This window comes from Sorex fumeus, unplaced genomic scaffold (genome assembly GCF_029834395.1).
Source record: "Sorex fumeus unplaced genomic scaffold, SorFum_2.1 ptg000063l, whole genome shotgun sequence".
Taxonomy (NCBI): domain Eukaryota; kingdom Metazoa; phylum Chordata; class Mammalia; order Eulipotyphla; family Soricidae; genus Sorex; species Sorex fumeus.
In genome coordinates, this window is record NW_026606120.1 from 19,782,086 (window position 1) to 19,805,334 (window position 23,249).

Below are 23,249 nucleotides of genomic sequence, written 5' to 3' on the forward strand. Positions count from 1 at the left end.
GTACAAAAATAGAATCAGACAATAAGGGCAACAAACAGAAAATTGTAACAACTATAGTATGAATTCTACCATATCGATACTCCCTTGGAAAGTCAATGATGTGAGTTTGCCATTAAAATACAGATTATTAGAGTGTGTTTAACACATGATGTTACCCATGTGCATATGTCAACCCATTGCATTATATATCTTGGAAATCCAATGTTGTGTTAATTCTATTTCAGTGAAACAGAAAAAGCATGTTAAAACTTCTCCTTTGCAAGAATAGTGTAAGGAAAATGAGAAGAAAGGCACTTAACTGGGAAAAATTTTAGGCAAAGATATATGTGAGGGGGCCTTGACTCAGTGATAGATCCTGTGTTCTATTACTGGCACCATTTTTTAAAGGACATTTGATAAAAGATTGCTAACCAAAAGTTAGAAAAATAATTTCAAGTTCACAATGAGAAATAAACAATACAATTAAAATATGGGCAAATAACCTCAACAGATATCTCTACCAAAAGGTATAAAATGTGATAATCGTATGTAAAGATGTTCACTTTCTCTGTATTAGAGAATTACACTGCATGCACTGTGTGCTTTAAAAATCTCCCAAATCCAAAGTGCTAACAACAAATGCTTCCAATGGACTGAACCAACAGACACGTTCATTAATTGTAATGAGGAAAACAAAATAGATCAGCCTCTTTGAATAAAATTCATCAGTTTTCTTATAAAACTAAGCATACCCTTAGATACAATCCAGTAATCTTACCCTTTGGTACTCAAATGACTGGAAACTTCTGTCAACACAGAATCCTGCTCAAGGAATTTGATGGCAGTCTTACTTATGATCATCAGAAACTCGAAAGTAATCAAGATGTACTTGCTATTATAGACTGAATTGTGTTCTTGAAAAATTATTGTTATTGAAGTTCTCACCCTTAATGTGACTATATCTGAAGAGAGACTATAAAGATATAGTTAAAATTAAATGTAGTCATAAGTATAAGACCCTGATCTGATAGTAATGAAATCCTTGTAAGAAGAGTAAAAGACACTGGAGCTTTGTTTTTGCATAAACACAGAAGGAGGTCATGTGAGGACACTGAAAAGCAATCACCTGCAAATCAGGAAGAAAGTTCTTGGCAGAAACTAATCCTGTGGCACCTTGATCTTGGAATTTAAGCCTTTGGAGACATGAGAAAATTAATTTCTGTTATTTAAACTACCATATATTTGTGGACCAGAGCAGTGATACAGCGGGAAGTGAGCTTTCCTTACCCACAACCAACCTAGATTCTATCCCAGGCATGATATATGGTCCCCTGAGTCTGCCAGGAGTGATCCGTGAGTGCAGAGTCAGGGTCTGCTGGTGTGGCAAAAACAAACTGCAAAATATACCCCCAAACCAAAAAACACTTAGTCTGTGATGTTTTGTTCGTATGTTTTGATGTTTGGTGGTCTGCAGTGCTCAGACTTCTTGATCTGTGCTCAGTGATCATTCCTTCCAGAGTTCTGCAAATCTTATGAGATGCTGGGAATGGAACCTGGGTCACAGCAGCGTGCAAGACACATGTCCTCCCTGCTACACTATTGAGCTGGCCCTAATAGTCTGTAATATTTTGTGATATCAACTTATAAAAAGTAAGATAGTTGGTGAATGGATACTTAATTGTGCTACATCAGACAATGGAATATTAATCTGCACTAAAAAATAACTGTTGGCAGCATATCATCAGAAAGAGAAAATATCATTCACAATAGCACAAAATACTTAGGAAAAATGTAGCTGAGCTTACAAAAGATCTATACATTGATAACTATATGACTTTGATGAAAGAAATTAAAGAAGACACAAAGTAAGCAGGTATTCCATGATTATGAATTAGAAAACCTAAAATGTTCATATTTCCTGAATCAATCTACAGATTCAATTCAATCCCTAGGAAAAGTTAGAAAAAAATGGCAATTTTTAATGAAAGTAGAAAAAATTAATCATTACGTTTGTAAGGAAAAACAAAATAGTTCAAAAATTCTGAGAAGATGATCTTGAGAAAGAAGAATTAAGTTGAAGTCATTCCATTCTTATTTCAAATTATAATAGGAAGTTTGTTGTAATCAAAATAAAATGGGGCTAATATAAAAACATATACATAAACCAATGGAACATAATAAATGATCCATAGTAGAAAACATATATGTTCAATTAATTTCCAACAAGAGACCAAATAAGATGCAATATTCTTGTATATTCTTCAATAAATGCTTCCAAAAAAGACATAAACAGTTTGTTTTGTTTTAGAGTCACACTTGGCTGTACTCAGGGCTTACCCCTAACTCCGCACTCACGGATCACTCCTGGCAGTGCTTAGGGGGTATATGGAGTCTTGGGAATCAAACCTGGGTCAGTCTCATACAAGAAAGCACCTGGCCCACTGTACTATCTCTCCAGCCCTGAATAAGCACTTGTTAAAGAATGAAATCAGTTCTTTTCTTAAACCATATTAACAAAATGGATTAGTTAATACAAAATTAAATGCACTGTAGCACTGTCCTCTAGTTGTTCATTGATTTGCTTGAGTAACATCTTCATTGTGAGACTTGTTGTTTCTGTTTTGGCATATTGAATATGTCACGGGTAGTTTGCCAGGCTCTGCTGTGCAGGAGGGATACTATTGGTAGCTTGCTGGGCTCTCTGAGGGGGGCAGAGGAATCAAACCCAGGGCAGCCATGTGCAAGGCAAATGCCCTACCCGCTATGCTATCCCTTCGGCCCAAAATACATGAAATAAATAAAATTCTACAACTCCCCAAAGAAAAAGGAGGGTAAATAACTTGACATTGGTCTTAGCAATATTTTTTTTCATTGTTGTTGAATGTTTTCTTCATTGTTGTTGAATTAGACACCAAATTCAAAGGCAATAAAAACAAAACTAAATAAATAAGTAGGACATCAAACTCTAAAGTTTGATGCGTAGCAAACAGCAACAAAATGAAAAGGCAATTGACGGAACAAGATAAAACATTTAGAAACTGTATACCAGATAAGGTTCATATCCTACCTAAAATATAAAAAGAACGCATATAACTTAGCAAAACCCCATATGACATATTTTTAAATGGGAAAAAATAAGATTAGACATTTCCCCCAAAGATGACATACAATTGGTCTCTAGGTATATGCAAAAGTTCTTCACTATATCTGGGAAATGCAAACTGAATACCGCACACCTGTTAGGATGACCACCCCTGGAAACTCTGGGTTTGCAAACAGTAATGAAGATATGGAGAAGAAAGCTGTGTGGACTGTTGGGAGTATAAGCTGGTGTGATCACCTATGAAAGAATGGTATCAAAGTTCCTCGGTAAATTAAAAATAGGAACTCCACATGATCCAGCCATTTGACTGTGGAATACTTATTCTAGATCTTCCCCCAAGAACCACCCACTGTATTCTCTGCAGTGTTACTTACAACAGTGGATCTCTGGAAGCAACCCAAGTATCCAGCAGCAGTTGATCATAAAGAAAACATGGACTCCACATACACTCACACATATAACAGGATATTATTTTGGGTGTGGGGAGGTTGCTCAGTTGAACATGTTGCATATGAGTAGGGGCTTGGATTTTATGATTGGTACCACATGCACCCCACAAAGAACCACTGGCTGTGGCCCTGGTGGGTCCCAGTACTGTCAGGACTCCACTTGTGACTACTAATACTGCTGGCCTCAAGGATCACTAGTCTGCTAGGTTTGAGCATTGGACCATCCTGCCCATTTGACCAAGCAACACTGGGAGTGTTTGGGAGAAATACCACCACCACCAAATAGAAAATTATCTGATCAAAAGAACGGAAATCTTTTTTTTTTTGAGACCCCGTAGAGGAGACTAAAGTACTTTCTCTCAAAGAAATAAACTAGGGAAAGACATATAATGTATCATCAGTGGACACTTCTATGTTGACTCTTCTAAAACAAAAGTGAAATTCACAGAAATAGGAAATAAATAGAAAAGTATTTGCCAAAGGCTGGAGCTGGCAAGGGGCAATGGTGTGCTGGTGAAACTATCCAGGTCTTCAGATGAAAAGTGCGTAAGGTCTGAGAATCTGGCCAAGGTGTCTATGGGCGATCACACTACAAGATGTATTTGAACATTCTGAAAGGAAATTCTGGAGGGAAGAAGATTCTGAAAGAAGATTCTGCAAGGAAAAATAAAATTGTTTTCACTGAAATTGTGGGAGGTCAAGATGCCATGATGAATATGTCAATTCCATAGGAAGAATTCTTTTTTTTCACGTTGTATATGCATATCAACCCTTCTATTGTACACTTTACTGTTTTATAATTGTATTTTCCAATTCTATCTCAATAAAACAAATATTTACACAAGGAATGATTTATCAAGCATATCAAACTTAAATGCATATTGCTAAGGCAATGAAACCAATATGGCCCTATATGGTCTATATGCCATATGATATGCTGGAAAAGACAAAACCATGGAGACAGTAAGAGATTGGTAGTTGATTGGGATTGAGGAGGAAGGAAGGGCTTATAGAGCAAAGGGTTTTTAGGACAGTGAAACTCTTCTGTATGACACTATAATGCTAGATACATGACATTCCCGTTTTTGCTTTTTTTTGGTTTGTTTGTTTTGTTTTGTTTTGGGACCACACCCACCATAAATGCTCAGGGGCTCCTCCTGGCTCTGTGCTCAGAAATCACTCCTGGCTGGTTCAAGGGACCATATTTGGTGCTAGGCAATCAAACCCAGACTCTGTGCAAGGAAATTGCCCTATTAGCTATACATGGCTTCCTTATATATTTGCTAAAACCTAAGGAATATACAAAACCAGGAATTCACATCGATTTGCTCTAGCGGGCCCAGTAACGTCTCCATTGTGACAATTGTTACTGTGTTTGGCATATCGAATACGTCATGGGTAGCTTGCCAGGCTTTGCTGTGCAGGCGAGATACTCTTGGTAGCTTGCCGGGCTCTCCAAGAGGGGCAGAGGAATGGAACTCGGGTAGGCCATGTTGGCCACAAGGCAAATGCCCTACCTGCTGGGCTATCGCTCCAGCCTAAGAATTCACATATTAACATGAATTGTTATTATTGTGTGAATTATAGACTTTGGATAAGAAGGGCGTGTCCGGGGCTGGAGCAATAGGACAGTGGGTAGGGCATTTGCCTTGCATGCGGCCGACCCGGGTTCGATTCCCAGCATCCCACGTGGTCCCCTGAGCACTGCTAGGGATAATTCCTGAGTGCAAAGCTAGGAGTAACCCCTATGTATTGCTGGGTGTGACTCAAAAAGAAAAAAAAAGGGTGTGTCCATGTAAGAAGGCATTTTCAATAATATTTTTGCAGGTAGATTAGCCCAGTCTAAAGAGAAGAAGGAAGAGGAAGAGGAGGAGGACGAGGATGAGGACAAGGACGATAAGGAGGGTATGTTGAAACTGCATACTGTCATTATCCAAGTTTACCTGGCCAGGAGTGGATCTGGTCAGGGGTACCTAAGGCTGCATCCAAGTTGGTAGCTGAATATTTCTGGAGTGCTGGGTTTTCTCCTGTACCTGCTGCCAGAATTAACTTCTTTGTAGTGTAGGACTGAGGTCCCTCCTTCTTTTTTTTTATTTTTCCTTTTTATGTATATCCGTATGTGTGTATGTGTGTGTGGGGGGAGTGGTGGGGGAGTTTGGGCCATATCCAGTGATGCTCAGGGCTTACTCTTGGCTTTTTACTCATGGATCACTTTTGGTGGAACTTGAGGGACCATTTGTGGTTCAAACCCAGGTTGGCAACATTAAAGGCAAAAAGCCTTAACCACTGTACTATCTCTTCATTCAGTTGGGGTGTCTTCTCAGCAACTAGAGATATTCTCAGGTTCTTAACCCTGTCATTGGTTCTTTCACATTAGAAATCTTTTTCAGGATAGAACCAGAATTTTCCTACTGGTTTAGATCAGGTGACACTGGGTCATCTTTCTTGATGAACTTAAAAATCAACGGATGCATAATTTCTTCTTGAGTATAGGGCCTTACCCCTTGCTTTTGTGATGGCAAGGTTTGAAGCCAGGGCCTCACACCCATGAGGCATGTGCTTTATGGCTGAGCCAATGTGCCTGCCTGCCCCCTCACTCATTTTGCTCCCACTTTAGAGAGAGGATTAATTAAGATGCATAGTTGAGTGCAGCCATTTAAGCTGACCATGCTCTTTCCCCACGGGGCTGCATGTGCAGTGGCTGCAGATAGTAAGTGACCCCAGTCTGTGGCTTGTGTGGGCTACAATAAGAACCCTTGGAGATAGTCCTTTGCAGTGGATGTTACTATCTGCTCTCATGCTGGCCCCAATCTCAGTTTTCAAACAGCTATGTAGGGGGCCTTTGGAAAGCCTCAGAGAATGGTGGCCAGGGTCCAGATTGGCCACATCATCATGTCCACCTGCACCAAACTCAAGAACAAGGATTGTGTGATTGAGTCTCTGTGCTGGGCTAAGTTCCAGTTTCCTGGTCACCCAAAGATCTTTAAGAAGTGGGACTTTACTAAGTTTAAGGAAGATGAGTTTGAAGCCATGGGGACTGAAGAACAGCTCCTCCTACATGACTGTGGGGTAAAATACATCCTGAGTCATGGGTCTCTGGACAGTGACCAGAGCTGTTCTCCTGAGAGCCTCAGAACTGCCCTCCTGAGTTCCAACTCCCTGTAGCACCCCCTCACCAACCCATCCCATCTCCACTACAATAAATTCTACTTCTTAACAAAAAAAATGCTTAGATGATGGTAGGAATTTTATGGGTTGTTTTAGAACTCTGACATAATTTGTTTCTCACTCCAGAAAGCTCACCCTAGACAAATTAAGGAGGTTGTGTGTGTCTTTACGTAAAAACTCCACACTCAAATCAACCAGATTAGGCAGATATTACCAAGCTACCAGACCATGTTATTCTACTTTTCTGGTTGCCCCAACTATAAAATATACATATTAGTGACATGAGGCTGTATGGAAGATGTATGAAGCTCAACTACACACAGCAGTTGGGTTATTGTTTGCATCAGCTGAGTTTCTCATGAATGTTATTTCTGTGGTTAGAGCAAGATTAGAGTGATAAATATTAGTAAGGTTCTCTTAAACAGGTAACTACCAACGCACGTTGGTTAAAATTGTGTAATGGAAAGCATCTGGAGATCTCTTGTGGAGATTCCACAAGCTCAGTCAATGCTGGTATGAAGGCTTGAGGGAAAGAGCCTTAGAAAGTCAGGGACTCTATCAATCCCTTGAATATGGCCAGATTCTCAGCCAGAATTATCTACCCCGAGCTAGGGGGGACAATTTGTCATGGGACGGGGGCCAATATGGCAGAACCAACACACCCATCATATGAGGCTGATAATATTCCTACTGCTTGCTTTGTGCATTTGCAAAAGGACAACCAGTGCTTCACTTGAGGTCATAAGCACTGAACATTTTGCTACAGATCCCTCGTGTTCTAGGGATGCCTGTAATACTAATCCCCCTGTGTGTTGGTGAGTTATTCAAGCCACTTTCCTTCCAGCAAAGGAGTTGCATAAACACAGCTCCTTGCATGGCCTAGTGTGAGAGGCAAGATTTTTATTTAAGTCCATCAAAACAGGGCCGCCTGGGCCGGGCAGGGTGTTCATTAGTGGATGCTGGCTCTGCACTTTCTGATGTTAATTATTGTTGTTGGGAAGTGTTCATTAAGAATGTTGAGAATCATTTTGCAAAAGACAGTGTTTATTAAAATGCAAATTGTCCCTTGCCACCCTCTCTCCTTCAGGCTTTAGAAATCAAAGGGAATTATGAAGCGTATGTTTGTTTTAAGACAACTTTTCCCAGCAGCCAACTTCTATGGCTTTAGCAGAACTCTCTGGGTTCTAGATGCCTTTTGACAGTGGCAGCTGGGGCATTTTTGATTGAACCTTTGGCAAAGAAATATGAGCAAGTTTGGCAGTGAGTCCAATTTTTCATTGGAGAATACAAAGTTCTATGGATTGACAGAGCCACTCTCAGTCATGGATGACCTAGAACACTTTTAATGTGGCTGTTTTAGGTTGTGATGTGCCATGTGTGATGCATTTCACATTTTAATTAAGTTTTATCTAAATGCATTTTTTATTTTTATTTTATAATTAATTTAGTTTGGGGGCCACGGCTGATGAAGTTCAGGGTTTACTCCTGGCTCTGTGCTCAGGGATCGCTCTTGGTGGGGCTTCAGAAACCATATACGGTGCCTGGATTTGAACCTGAGTCAGCTATGTCCAAGGCAAGGACCTTAGTCACCATTCTATCTCTGCAGCCCTAAAGACTGAACTTGTTGTTTTGCTTTTAATATTTTATTATTAATTTTTTAAAATTTACAATACCACTTATTGTGTTTTTTTGTGGACACAATTCCAACACCACACCCACACCAGTGCACATATTTCCCTTCCCCAAGGATCTTTCATTCTTACCTGTCTATCAACTCAAGTGTATGTTTCAGTTCCCTGTTGTGTTGAAGTTAGGCTCGACGTTAATAGTTAAACACTGAATTTTAAAGACTGAAAGAATGGGGCTGGAGCTATAGCACAATGGGTAGGGCATTTGCCTTGCACAAGGCCAACCCAGGTTTGATTCTTCCACCCCTCTCAGAGAGCCCGGCAAACTACCAAGAGTATCCCGCCTCCATGGCAGAGCCTGGCAAGCTCCCCACAGAATAGTTGATATTGTCAAAAACAGTAACAACAAATCTCATAATGGAGACGTTACTGGTGCCCACTCGAGCAAATAGATGAACAACGGTAGGACAGTGCTACAGTGAAAGAATGAAAACAACTCATTAAGCTTTTTGTGCTGATTGTATTTTGAGGCTAATAATATTTTAGATCATTTTGGCAAAAATCCATTTTATTACAGAATTAATTCTGAACTGGACCAATAATACAAAAGGCAAGGTATTTGCTTTGCATGCCTTTGACCCCAGTTTTATTTCTAGCATGGTGTATAGTTCTCTGAGTCCTGCAGAGAACTACTCCTGAGTACAGAGGCAGGAGTAAGCCTTAGGGATGACCCCAAAACAAAACAAAAAATAAATCCATTTGCTTCTTTAAACTGTTTTATAGGTAGTTTCTGAAAGTTTACAGTTACAGATATGTCTATTCTTTCAGATGGAATCAGAACTCAGCTTCAAACTTGTGCCCTCTGTATCTTGTACATAATCACCTCCTCTTTGGACAACTCTGCCCTCTGTCACTTCCTGCAACTTCTGAACCCTGGTTCCTAGAGCTCTGGCTTGCACTGTGCAGGGATGCCCACTCACAGCCCTTGTACAGTTGCCCATTGTCAACGTCATAGAACTTGTCTGATTGGCGCCTTCTACTTCATAGCCACTTGCATGCCCAACTTCTGAAATCCTGCAGCTCCTGAGCCACCTTTTGTGCTGCCAGAATTAAGCTCCTGGGCCCTCTCTGTCGTTCCCCAAGCCACATTCCCCTCATACTCCTGCCTGGAAGAGACTTGGATATCCTCCCTCTAGCCTCACTGTCCTTGTGTGCTTGCTCAGTAAAACCCATTGACACCATGTCCAAATGATCAGTTCTGTGTTCCTCTCCTCATTAGCCTGTGTGCTTCGCAGGGTGGGACACGTCTATCATCCAAGTCTCCATGGTTCATAGCCAATATTTACAAATGCCCCTAGAACTAAAAGCCCAAGGGCAGAGAGCACTTGCATGTCTGCACAGTGCTGCAGAACAGCTGAGATGCTGTTGGCTGTTTCTATTTTTGTGTTTAATCATTATTATTGTTTTAATAACAACTAAAACTGCTGTGGGCAAGACAACCAGTGGAACTCCTGTGGGGTTCAGTGTGGCAGGGATATCTGGTTCCTTCACCAGGTTTCCAGGCTGGTTGGGTCACCTGCACCCCAATTCAGGGGTGGAATCCTTGTGTTATGGCCAGGGTGAAGGCTGAGAATTGCCACAACATGACAATTAGCCACCTGCTAGTATGGCATCTCGCACACCTAGAGTCCAGGGAGCGGTTGGCTGCTTGCCTGTTTCCACAGGTGATAACCATCTCCTCTCTGCTGTGCAGGTCAGTGTTTGTGGAGTTGCACTGGGAGCCTGTTTGGGGTTGTTGGGGCCATGTTACTTCATACACCTGGCCTTGCCCTCCCCCTGTCACCCCCATGTGAGGACACCCTGAGTTCTGGAGAAGACTTTGCTCCCCTCTGCTGGACACTAGATAGAGCTTCTTGAGCAGGTCACTACTGATGCAGCTCAGATTTAATTTCCCAGGGAAGCCCTGCTCCAGAAAAACTCAATATGCACAAAGGTACAAAAGCAATGCACTCCTCCCATGCGCCCCTCTCTCCTCTCTCTGGTGCTTCCTGGGGATTGTCCCCAAATTCATGTGAGAAACCAGCCAATCTCATTCAACAAAAATATCCCTTTGCTTTATATTGTGAATGACTTCACCTCAGATATATATATATATATATATATATAGAGAGAGAGAGAGAGAGAGAGAGAGACCATTTTTTCATTGATCAGAAGGGCAAGAAAGTTTTTTCCTAGCGAAAATCTCAAAGGCAAAAATGAAATGAAAGGCTTGAGGAGGGATCCGTGGTCTGATAGATCCACCGGTACCAGGTGGGCTCCGGGGGGAAGGTGGAGAGTAAAAGATTAAGGTAGAACCCTCAAGTCACGGAACCCTTTGCTGCTTGCGTGCACTGGAGTTTGCGTGGGGGCGCTGGCTGTCTCCGCCCCTCTCCTGTGACGCTAGCCTGCTGGCGCTCACCTTCTCAACGCTGTGTTGCCCCAATGTGTGATGCAACACTCCGTCATCAGGGTATCTCCCCAGGGCCCATGGTAAGTTGTTCTTTGCTTAGTGAAACCAGACTGGAAATTTCATGATATGTGTTATTTTCCTCTGGGGAAACAGAGGCTGTTTTCAGGCTGGTCTGTTTGCTCATGGGTGCTAAGTTGCCTGTTCACTAAGCCAGCCAGCGTGCAAAGGATAGCTGCCAACGTTCTCACAGGAGCTTTCCTGGCAGACAGAAGCCTGCCTAGCCCAGTTGCCAGAAGCTCAGGTCTCCATCACCCACTTCTTTAGATGAGGATTTAACAACTCTCTATACGTTAACAGTGGGTCCTGTTTTTGGAGACCTTGGTTTCCAAGCAAAAACATCATGGAGGACTTTGTACCTTTTGACCACTCTGTCACTTCCTGTCTTGTCTAAATTAACTGGGGCAAGGAGGGAAGAGGGACGTACCAGCATTTTTATGTTTTTGTTTTCTTTTATCTCTTTAAAACTCAAATACCAACTTGGTGTTGACAGCCACAGACTTACACAAAGACTTGGAACATTGAAGATTGATGCCAAGGAGGCATCTGGATTCTGGAACCTTCTTTAGTCCCAGATTACTAAACTCTGTCACTGTCCAGGTTTCAGTTTCATCATCTATGAATTGAACACATGACCATATAACATCTATAAGATCCAGTCTTCCAAACAATATATACAACCTCTGGGAAAAATAAAAGTACTGCGATGAATCAATTATCAATCCACAAGAAAATATTTGTGGGCCTGGGTTCAAAGAGAAACCCTCTCTTGCACCACGTCTCAGATACTCTCTGACACCTTGTGTTGGATTGTCACAATATCAAATGCTCTATCTTTGGAAAAGCACAATTATGTTCATAAGGTGATAGTCATTTTGGAAATTGCATTCAAACGTGAAACAGAGGGTCAAATCTTCTGTCCTTGTGACTCCCCTGCCTCCCCACCCATTCAAAAGCAAACAGAATAAAGAAAATTATTTTTATTTATTCAAAATATAAATCTCAATTGAAACCCAAGCACAAAATTTGTAAATCTACAACTGTACCTCATGTTGTCTCACTAATAAAAATTTTTAAAAAATTAAAAGAAAAAAATAAATAAAAGTAAATAAAAAATATAAATCTCCTATTATTTTGTCTTAGTCCATTGAAACCTGGTGCTCGTTTTTTTCCCCCTCTTGTATACTGGCTGAACTCATTGTTGTCAATATGACCAAGGCTCCAAGTGAAGGTGCTAATCTCTGCCTTAAGCATAAGCTTTGTTTGTTTTCAGGGACTAACAAGGTTACTCTATTTAGCATGTCTGTGGTTGTGAGTTTTGATGGCAGTTAAGTAGATCATATTTAAAATGTAATTATTAATATTACTATGACTAACACTCTCACAACTAAGATTCACAACACACAATATTTTCACATGCCTTATCTTATTGGGTCACTCCAACATCTTCACTGGAGGTAAATGTTCTTGTTTCTTCATGAGGATTCTAATTCTCACAGAAGTGAAGTGATTGACTCATGAGTCATGTGACTTTCAGCTAATAAGCCAGATGGCCAAGCTTCTGCATCCCTATTTGTTCCTTCATGCTTGTGTCTTTAACCACATACCTACACCTGGAACTATTTGAAGCAGAAGCCAAACAAATGGGTTAAAATAAAGAATTATATCGTATAAATATTTGAAACTAAAATTTACTTAAAATTTGTTTTGAAGTATAATAGGTTTTATTTGGAAGTTTTGAGAACATGAGGGGATGGGAAGAAGGAGGAAAGGAATAATGTGCTCAAGTGAGAAGATGGGCCCTTATCAAGAGTGGAGAGGGAGCCCCCGTATACATCCAAGCACTAAAGTATGACAGTGTACATCTCAAGATATGGGTGACATGTACTCAGAATTCTGGGAAGCATTTAAACATTTATTTTTTCAGTTTGAAGGTCACACTCGGCAGTTGTCAGGGCTATCCTCAGTTGTGTGTTCATGGATCATCTCCAGCATTACTTGGAATTCTGTAGGGCTAGTGACCACTAGGCCTCAGCATATGGAGCTAGGCCTCAACCCTAAAGCTAACTCTTTTTCTGTAGTGTATTTTTTTTTTTTTTTTAGGGCTGGAGCGATAGTACAGCGGTAGGGCATTTGCCTTACAAGTGGCCAACATGGCCGACCCGAGTTTGATTCCTCTGCCCCTCTCGGAGAGCCCGGCAAGCTACCAAGAGTACCTCACCCACATGGTAGAGCCTGGCAAGCTCCCCGTGACGTACTCGATATGCCAAACACAGTAACAACAAGTCTCATGATGGAGACGTTACTGGGCCCACTCGAGCAAATTGATGAACAATGGGAGGACCGTGACTGTGATTTTTTTTTTTTATAATTCCATTTTAGGTACTGTGATTTTTCAATGTTGTTCATGGTAGGGTTTCACTCACAAAACATTCCAACACCCCACCTTCCCCCAGAGTGTCTTCACCCCATTATTGTTTCAGTGCCCCCCCATCCTATAACTCCCATTCCCTCTGCAGTGATATAAAGTCACATTTTAAAATATAATTATTAAATAACTTTATTTTAAATTATTGTTTAGGAAGTATAAAAATGAGTCATAGAAACTTACTTAGGTGATCATGAAAACCCATGCATGTGCTGTCAGCCAGCTACAGGAGCTCTAAATCTGGCCTCTTCAAGGGGAAAGGAAGCTGCATCTTTGGGCCAGAACAAGGAGGAACACAGTGCCTCTCGAGCCAGCAGCAGCCCCTTCAAGTAATCTGGCATTGGTTTGGGTTCAAGGAAGCGTGCGTGTCTCTTGCTAATATTCTAAGTTGTCTTTTTGTGGTTTCTGAATAAGCCTGTTTTGATAATGAACCAAATTGCTTGACGTTGTTTCCCACCCTGTGTCCATCCTAATCTTCCTTTATCTAGATCACTGAAGGTTAGCTATGGTTATTGATTCATGCACGAGTAACCCTTGCCTTTGAAACAAATTCTTGAGGAGTGATATGGCTCTTAGCCGACAGTCTCTCAATCAATCATCCAGATGAAGGTTTTCTGGACTCATCCTTGAGAACCGTCCTTTCCCATGAAGAGCCTCTGCATGTTTTATGTTGCTCGCGTTTTCCTCTGTAACTTCTCAAGCACCTGCTTTACACTGCAGCTTCCATTCCCATCTTTAACCTCAACAAATTTGAACAGGTCCTGACTTCCATCAGAGAGAACTCCCTCTCTTCTGCAGTGTGGAATGGCATTTGTCAGCAAGGGCGGCATTAGCATCCTCGGTCAAGCTGAAGTGCAGAGTGACAAGAGTTTCCCATGAACACCATGCCATTGCTTCTCAGTCTTTCAGCTAAAATCAAGGGTAGTATCTGTCTTTTCATTGTAATATCTGAGTGTTCTTGGTGCAAGCACACATTGCCTTGTTCCCAGTAGAGTGCTCTCAGGGGTGCTCTCAGGGGTTTCTGTGGCTCTGGTCTTTATTATCACAGGAGATCTTGCAACATGCCCTCGGGTTAGTGCTCCCTATTGGGCGTTAGCAAAAGAAGATCAGTGAGGAGGACAACCTTTAGTTAAGACCGTGTTTCAATAGCCATGACCATGGGAAATGAAGCAGAATGGGCAGGAGTCTGCACAGGGAGGTCACAGTAGGTTTTCAGGCTGATAGTATTTAATCAGAGGCAGCCACTCACCTGTAAACTTTGTGCCTGCCTAAGGATGCTTACCTGACCACAGTGTTTACCTGCCCTGGGATGCTCCCTTGGACCAGAGCTCTGCGTTTCCTTAGGAGACTTACCTGCCTCAGGGTGCCTCACCTGTGCCATCAACACTCCCTAGTTCCACAGTTGTTATCTCCTCTTGGATGTGCCAGACAGGTGGGTCCTGTGGTTTGCCAAATGCATGGCCGAATTGCCCTGCAAAGGTGATGACCTTTCTGCTGAGGGTCTGGAGTTGAAGCATTTGCCAGGTTGGAATTAGGGTGTTGTCAATAATAAAGTCATAAATAATACATCATATAGGGTATAGTGAAAAGAGGTTATTCAGCTTTAAAATTTATTTGAGTCTTATTTTCCCTCTCTTCTTGGGTCAAAAAATAGCAAAAGGTTGGTATAGCTTGTTTCTCTTCTTAGTCAAAAACCAGAACCACCCCTCACCTGCATTCCAAACTTAGCTTCATTGATTCTTTCTATTATCATTATCATTTCAATGTTTTTTTCAATTTTATTTATAGGTTTTGGGTCACAACTGGTGTTTCTCAGGGCTTACTTCTGGCTCTGAGCTCAGGGATCATTCCTGGTGGAACTCAAAGGACCATACATCATGCTGGGAACAAATCCAGGTTGCCTCATGCAAGGCAAGTGCCTTACCCACTGTACTGTTGCTTTGGCCTCTAATCCATTTTTCAAAATTTTCCCCTATCATGATCTTGATTATTTTCTTCTTTCTACTAAATTTTGATCCTCTTTTTCTTTTTTCCCCTGGTTTCTTTAAATGTAAAGGGATTTTTGGTGAAATTATATAAAGTTGTGCAGTCAATAGAAATAAGTTTGGAGGTTTCTCAAAAAAAAATTAAAGAAAAAACTAGCATAAAAACCAGCAATTCCACTTCTGGGTTTCTTTATGAAGGAAATAAAAATAGGGTATTGAGCCCTCCAAACTGTATCTACTTATTTACTGTGATGTTACTCATAATCATCAAGAGGTGGAAATATCTAAGCATCTGTCAATTGATATGTGGATAAATAAGATTCTGTGTATGTGTGTGTAATACTAATTTCCCATGATAATGAATGACCTGGCCGATAAGCGAGGTCTCCCTCCAGAAGACAATGCATTGAGGCCAGCATGAAGTTCATTAACTCCCCAGTAGCTTCTACTATCACTTCATTCATCCCATATACTGCTTTTGTTCATTCTCCCTGTTGGTCTGGTACTTAAGAGGCCAGGTACAGTGAAGTTTGGGGAATCACAGATATACCCAGTCCAGAGTTTGGGTGTTTAGACGCACCTCAGGAAGTCTCTGGAAATGGGCCCTTGGCATCAGGCAGCACCTACTGATCATGCCTGCAGCCCCGTCTGTCCAAAGTGTGGGCTAATTCTGCGCCATCTGTGTGTCTCCTCCAAGATAGTCTGGGACTCCACTTTTGTTCTTTGTGACTTTTTTCCCTAAGACTATTGGAGTTTTCCATCTTTGTTTTGGGGCTACATCCAGTGCTGACTCTGTGCTCAGCAATCGCTCCTGGCAGGCTTGGGGTGACCATATGGGTGCCGAGGATTGAACCCATGTCAGCTGGGTGCAAAGCTAGCTCCCACCCCACTGTACTATTTTGTGAGCTCCAAGTTTTTCATGATTTTGAAGTAGCTATTGTATAACCTAAAATTGGAACAATTTTTCCAGAATACGTTTCAGTGACTGCCCTGGATCATGTTATTCCCCACCTGGATTAGGCCAATCACCTCATAGCTGCTGTCTTGCATGTGGTTCTGGCACCACCAGGCACCCTGACACCTCCTCCTTGGTCTGACCCTGGGAGAGAAGAGACATCTGCTTGGGTGTTAAAGATAATGTTCTGACACTTGTCAGTGGATGGTTAAAGACAACTTCGTTCAAGTGGAGAGGAAGCCACAAGGGAGTCCTTTCACTGGGAAAGGAGTAAACTCCCAAATACAATGAGAAAAAGTAGGAATTTATAGGGGAGAAAGAGGAATGAAACTGAGATAGAGATTCTGGCTAAACTGACTTAATTGGACTCTTTAGTTTTTGTTTTGCTTTTTTTTTTTTTTGGCAGTGGGGCATACCTGGTGATACTCAGGGACCACTCCTGCTGGGGCTCAGAAAACCACATGTGCTGCGAGTTATGGAACTCAGGCCAGCTGGTGCCAAGCAAGTGTCTTAGTCTTTGTACTATCTCTCTGGCCCCTTGCTAGGATTCTTGCTTGGGAGAGGTGGGGGCACAGGGTGGTGAGGGGCCTGGATGAGGAACCTAATTAGGTCCTGAGAGCGATTGGAGAAATTGACAGACTCTGGCTAAATTGAAGCAACAACATTCTCTCAACACCTGGACAGAGAATTAAGAGCTCCAAGGACGTTGAGCAGAGTTTGGTCAGAGAGATCAATCCCTTTCCGGCTGGGCATTCTTTTTTGACCTTAGCCTGCATGCTCCAGACAGGATTTCTTGCCATAAAAGAAGTAAGCTCTATGTGGCAGGCAGCTGTCAGGACTCAGGATTTTAAGCAGTCTCAGAACATTGGCCACTGGCTCAGACAGGGCTAGACTATAGAAGAACCCTGCCAGGGGCTAGCTCAGCCTCTTCTCTATCCATCATCCCTAGAAGTGCCCATCTCCAGTGCTGAGCAGGAGGTTCTGAGCAGGATTGGGGAAATCTTTCTGAAGAAGTGGGGAAATATGGTTGGAAGCCCACCTTATGAGCTGAGGGAGAAGGCAGCTGGAATAAAGAAGGGATCACTAAATCAATGATGTTTGGAGGGATCAATCAGGATGAGAGATGGGTGCTGAAAGTAGATAAAGGAACAAACTTGATAGCCTCACAGTATCTGTATTGCAAACCATAATGCCCAAAAGTAGAGAGTATGGGGGAAATGATCTTCCATAGAGGGAGGAGGAGGGGAGGGGTAAAGGGAACTGGGAACATTGGTGGTGAAAAATGTGCTCTGGTGGAGGGAGGGGTATTTAATCATTGTATGAAACTCAAACATGAAAGCTTTGTAAGTGTTGCTCACTATGATTCAATGAAAATAAAAATAAATAAATAAATAAATAAAAGAACCAGGGGAATTCTGGGTCTTTCAAGGGCTGTTTTTCTCTGTGAGTGCCAGAAAAGGGTGGAGGTGAGAAAAGTCCCTAGAAAGCTGGGGGTGTGTGCCTGAGCCTGGCGTGGTCAAACTCCAAGTCTACTGTTTCCGGAGTCAAGTGGGATAGGTTGAATATGTGTCCTCAGAGCAGGTGGAAATCAGCCAGGAGCCTATGTGAAGCGTGTTGGGTGAGGGACCCAACATATGAGCCCTGTGGACACATTGCCAGTGCTGGGCCATGTAATCCATGACTTGGCACATATGAGGATGCAGGTGGAGATCTTTTCTAGGAACTCAGGAAGACATTGATGAATCAGAGTCAAATCAGGGGCTGTTGTAAGGTGCTCGCCTTGCATGGGACAAACCTGGATTTTATCCCCAGCACTCCATATAGGCTCTTCAGCACTGTAGCACTGTCCTCCCATTGTTCATCAATTTGATCTAGCGGGCCCAGTAACATCTCCATTGTGAGACTTGGTGTTACTGTGTTTGGCACATCAAATATGTCACGGGTAGCTTGCCAGGCTTTGCTGTACAGGCGAGATACTCTCGCTAGCTTGCCGGGCTCTCCGAGAGGGGCGGAGGAATTGAACCCGGCTTCCCCGGGCGGCTGCACGCAAGGCAAACGCCATACTGCTGTGCTATCGCTCAGGCTCCTCAGCATCACTGAGATTTATCCCTGAGCATAAAGCAAAGAGTAAGTCTGAAGTGCCACCGGATGTCTTCCTCAAATACAACAAAACAACAAACACGACACAACAAAAGAAAGAGTCAGACTAAATGGAAAGAGGAAAAAAGTGAGTGTCTGATTAGAGTGTGGGGAGGTGTTTTAATGGGTGTAGGGTGGGGGGCAGGAGGGTTCAGTCTGGGAAAAGATAAAAATTCTAGAGATGACCAATAACTTTGCAGGAATGTGAATGTCCTCAGGCCCTCTTAAAATGACTTGAGATTCTTTCATACACTTGATTACAATGATAGAAAACACTCAGGATATGAGCATCTGCCACCCTATGGCACCAATATCCAGTGAAAATGTTACTTCTCCATCTCTCCTCCATCTGCCCGACCTGAAAATCCTATATCATGGGTACAGGAAAAAAGGTCCAGCTCACCCACCTCTCTAATATGGTTAGTTTTGCTGTCATTCTTGAGGAAACATGGCTAGAGCTCATTATAGTTTGAGACTTATGTTATATTGGACAATTTAGTCCCTGATTTTGGGGGAGCAGAACCCAGAGACGACCCCAAAGATCCTCATAGCCGCCCGAGATTTCTTCTTCAGTCTGAGAAAGGAGAAAGATTTGTCATAGATAGTGGAAGAAATAAAAGCTGATTCATAATTTTGCCATCCAAATTAAATATACTTGACTACAGAATTTCTTTCTTTTCTTTTTCTCATCTAGATAAAAGATCCTAGCATAGCGGGTAGGGTGTTTGCCTTGCACATGGCTGACCAGGCTGACTTGAGTTCGATTCCTCCGCCCCATTTCTAAAGGAAATGGGGCAAATTGTGGGTGCATGTCTTATGCTAATGAACTAGGGGTGTGAAGGAGAGTGGAGGGTGGTCTCGTGGAATAAAACCTGCTTATGGATGTTTGGCCTGCCTTGAATTATGTTTCTCTGTTATAAATCAATCCATAAGTAAGTAAATGGTTGTTTCTGGAGATATTTTTCAATCTAGGTCATTCACAGCCTTTTCTTTTTTTTTGTTAGGCCTGTAGTTTTCCTTCAAAACTCTACCACTGGGTACATGTGTAGATTCTTCTACAAATCCAGGGCCATGTGGTACCTGTCATGATTGTGTCCATCTCTATATTCTTTATGCATAGCTCACTGCCTTGGTTAGAGGTGAGTGAGAGGCAGGAAGTAGAAGGACCAGAAAAGGCAGCTCATGGGGGCCTCTTCCAAGTGACCTTAGTCTGTGTCTCTCACTCCTTAGCTAGTTCTGAAGACTGGGGTGTGGGGGTGGGTACTCTGTCCTTGTGAATAGGGAAGATAGGGAAGAACCACCCCCAGACCCCCGTGAACAAAGTCAACTAGAGCTTCCAGGACCCACCTTATAGACACGGGAACTAAAGTCTGATAAGACCTTTACCTGGCACTACTATGGGGCTAGAGAAAGCTGGACCCCTGTCCAAGAAAAGCTCCAGCAAAAATAAAGACTGGGAAAGGAATATCAAAGAAGACCACCAATCACACCCAACTCATCTGGGAAGATGAAGACATTGGCAACCATTCTAGCAATAGACTCTTATCTAGGTCAAAAGCCCCACAAGGGCAGCTTGAGAGAAATACTATAAAAGTCAACTTGACAAGGGAAGTACGCACATATGTTGCTGAACCCAAGTGCTGCTAGTGTCCATGTGTTGCTGGTACCTGAGCACATGTGTTACCCACATCTTCTACCTTCCCTCAGACCTTCATACTTTAAATACTGGGATGTGTACTGGAACTCTCTTCACCTTTGGAGAATTCCATGTTCTCTTTGGAATATGTTATTCTCTCTGCTTTTCTGTCCGTCTCTCTCTCCCTCTTTCTCTGTCTCTTTCTCTCTTTCTCTCTCCTTTTCCTCAAAACTTTAAAATGAAATCTATTTTAACTTCACTGCTTGTAGAAGGAAATTCTGATCCGTGGTGCAATATAGATGAATACTGAGTCTGCATGTGAAGATAAATGAATCTGGAGACAATAGGACTAATACTATATGATTCCATTTATAGATAGGAACTGGAATAGTTGATTTTACAGATGTAAAAAGTTCATGAGGTTGCGAGAGGAGAGTTGTTTAATGGACACATTTTCATTTGGGAAGATGAAGATATTTGGAAAACAAAAGGAAATAATAAGTTTACAATGATGTGAATGCATTTAATGCCATTGATCAATCAAAATGACCAGAAAGGGAAATTATATACCCATATACTTTCCTGAGATTAAAATTAAATTAAAATTAAGTGATTGTGAAAAGAACTGTTGGAACCTGGTTTACAAGGTGACTGAGGACTCTCCTGTCCTCCTTCTGGATTGAAACAGAAAATTACTCATTTGAAATCCATTAGGTTGAACCCCTAGGTGGCACAGAACACTAAAGGAGCCCCCCACAAGGTGTTGTTTTCTTCTGTGTTGTGACAGCTAAAGGAAAGAACAGAAATGAAAGGCAACGATGGACTATGAAACTCTTGAAAGGGGTAAATTGGAGCACTCAAGTCAAAGGAAAACAATGAAAGAAAACTCTGATTGTTCTCTCAGTGGATCTTCCTCCAGGGTTGACTGTCTCCCTTTGCTGTGAGCTTGGAAGACAGAGAGCACTTTCTATCCTGGGCTGACTGGCACAATTTTCCCCTTAGGATACAGAAAAAGACAGAGGGATGAGTCACCCAGGACTGGAACCCTGCTGCATCCTGGGAGTTCCTATGAGTATGGATTCAGGAACATACACTCATGGGAATGACACATCAAATTCAAATTCATTGACAGATGGCAGTATTGTAAAAGTCTCCACTCAACGCTTTCTTTTGACAGGGGGGTGAAGGGGGTAGTAAATCAAGGACCATATGATGCTTCATAGGCTGTGAATGAAATGCAAACAATAATTATTTCATAACTGAGAATCAGTGTCAGAGTCTCCTATGAGTGGTGCTTAGGTGGAAGAATTTCATGTCACTTTATTAGGGACATTTATTTGTGTCAATGACAGCATTCAATAGGAACAAAAGACTAATGAGTTGAGGTTTTAAAATGGTCAACAACCTAGTGGAGGAGTATTAGTCATCAATGGCAGAATAATTTATCTTAGAAGAGCTGGAGCGATAGCACAGCGGGTAGGGCGTTCGCCTTACAAGCGGCCAACATGGCCGACCCGAGTTCGATTCCTCCGCCCCTCTCGGAGAGCCCGGCAAGCTACCGAGAGTATTTGATATGCCAGACACAGTAACAACAAAGTCTCCAATGGAGACGTTACTGGGCCCGCTCGAGCAAATCGACGATCAACGGGAGGGCCTTTACCTTTACCTTTACCTAGAAGAGTTCAACAGCAAACCTTTATAATCCAGGTGTTGTGGGTGAGGAATTGTGGTCCATTCAGCTCATCGTCCTGGTCCAGGTTCTCAGAAGCAACAATTGGAAGTTGGGGTTCTTTCTCAAAGCTGTGCTGTTTGCTGTGGGTAGAAAACTCATTTGTCCTTTGATGATGGCAGTTAAAGGTGTTTCTGTAGTCTGGGGCTGAGGCAGTCAGTGCTTTGTCATGGTTGTGAGGACCTGAGCTGGTAGGTAGGGAATTCTGCAGAAGGACGTCAGCAAGTCACCAGGTTGAGCCTTGCTCAAGAAGAGGATATGACACAGTATTGAGGATTCTACTCTGTCCCAGGGTTCTAACCTGAAGCTGAAGGTTGGTGTTAGCCTACAGAGTGAGCAGTGGAGACAGATAGTGAGTTATAACAGTGGGATGACCTGAAGATATACAGTCCTACTCCCAGGATTGAAAAGAGCAACTCAACTTAGTGGGTGGAGGGGCCGATGGGTTATCAAGGTCCTCCCAAGGAAACTCGGGTAAGTAATATCCTGTGGCTGAAGGCAGAGGCAAAGACAGGCCTGCAGTTCTTTCAGGAAATATTGTCTCTGGTTTCCAAGATAATCCAGGGAATACTTTAGTGAGGAAGGTGGGAGGAATAAGGTAGAGGGGCTCAGTACATATGCCAGAGACTGCCCTTCATGGCGTCAGAGCCTAGGCAGAAGTGCTCACTCTCTTGTGCCCTGTCGAGAGGCTGCTTGGCCAAGGAGGGAGCAATTAGCCCCCATAGCACACTTGATCAAGAGAACTGCAGCTGAATGAGTGCTCTTGGCAGCCAGGCTTCAGCTAAGTGTGCCTGAGTCAGCCACTCGACTCTGACATGAAATTCAGGATAAAATTGCTCGTTTATCTCCAGTTTTCAAGCTGAGCTGTTGGCACAAGTGGAGTGCAGAACCCAGATTTTTATGGTGGGTCTAGACCCACATACGTGTCTTCTCTGGGCCAGTTCAGTGCATTGCCCACTACATTCATTAGAGTTTCTCTAAAAAGATGCACAAATACATTTTCATGAAATAAAAATTTTTAAAAGGATCCAAGATATATCCATGATTGGTCACTGGAACAGCCATTTCTGAAATGGGCATCATTTTCTGTGCTACACTCTCCCAGAGTGTGCAAGGCTGATACCCAGCATTCCACTTTCTCAGAGGGCAGGTGTAAAAATATCCCACATGCGTGCAGGGCTGTGAAATTACCCACACTGCAGGACTGTGTAAGCCCCTCATGCATGTGGGGATTACCCCTGAAAGGATGTTCATGGGCTCTCCAGGCGGCTCTCTCTCTTGCCGTCTCTATTTGGTGCTCTCTAGTCACTTCTCCACCCAGGAAGGCTATTGCCTTGGTTGGTTGAAGGAAGAATGAGGCCAACCTGGTTGCTGATTAGTTACCATTTATTCAATTTCTTGTCTCTCTCAGCTCTCCAGCTCCTCCTCCTCCTCCTCCTCTCTCTCTCTCTGTCTATCACTAACCATGTAATTCTTTCTTCCCATTGTATCTGCCTCCTCTATCTCTCTGCTGTCTCTCTTTCAGTCCCCTCTTCTTCAATCTA

The 23,249-nt window shown here is 42.5% G+C and overlaps 1 pseudogene; it reads left to right on the forward strand.

The window, feature by feature from the left end:
• Nucleotides 1-6,177: 6,177 nt before the first annotated feature.
• On the forward strand, nucleotides 6,178-6,299 carry LOC130036322 (uncharacterized; annotated as a pseudogene).
• The last annotated feature ends 16,950 nt before the right edge of the window (nucleotides 6,300-23,249 follow it).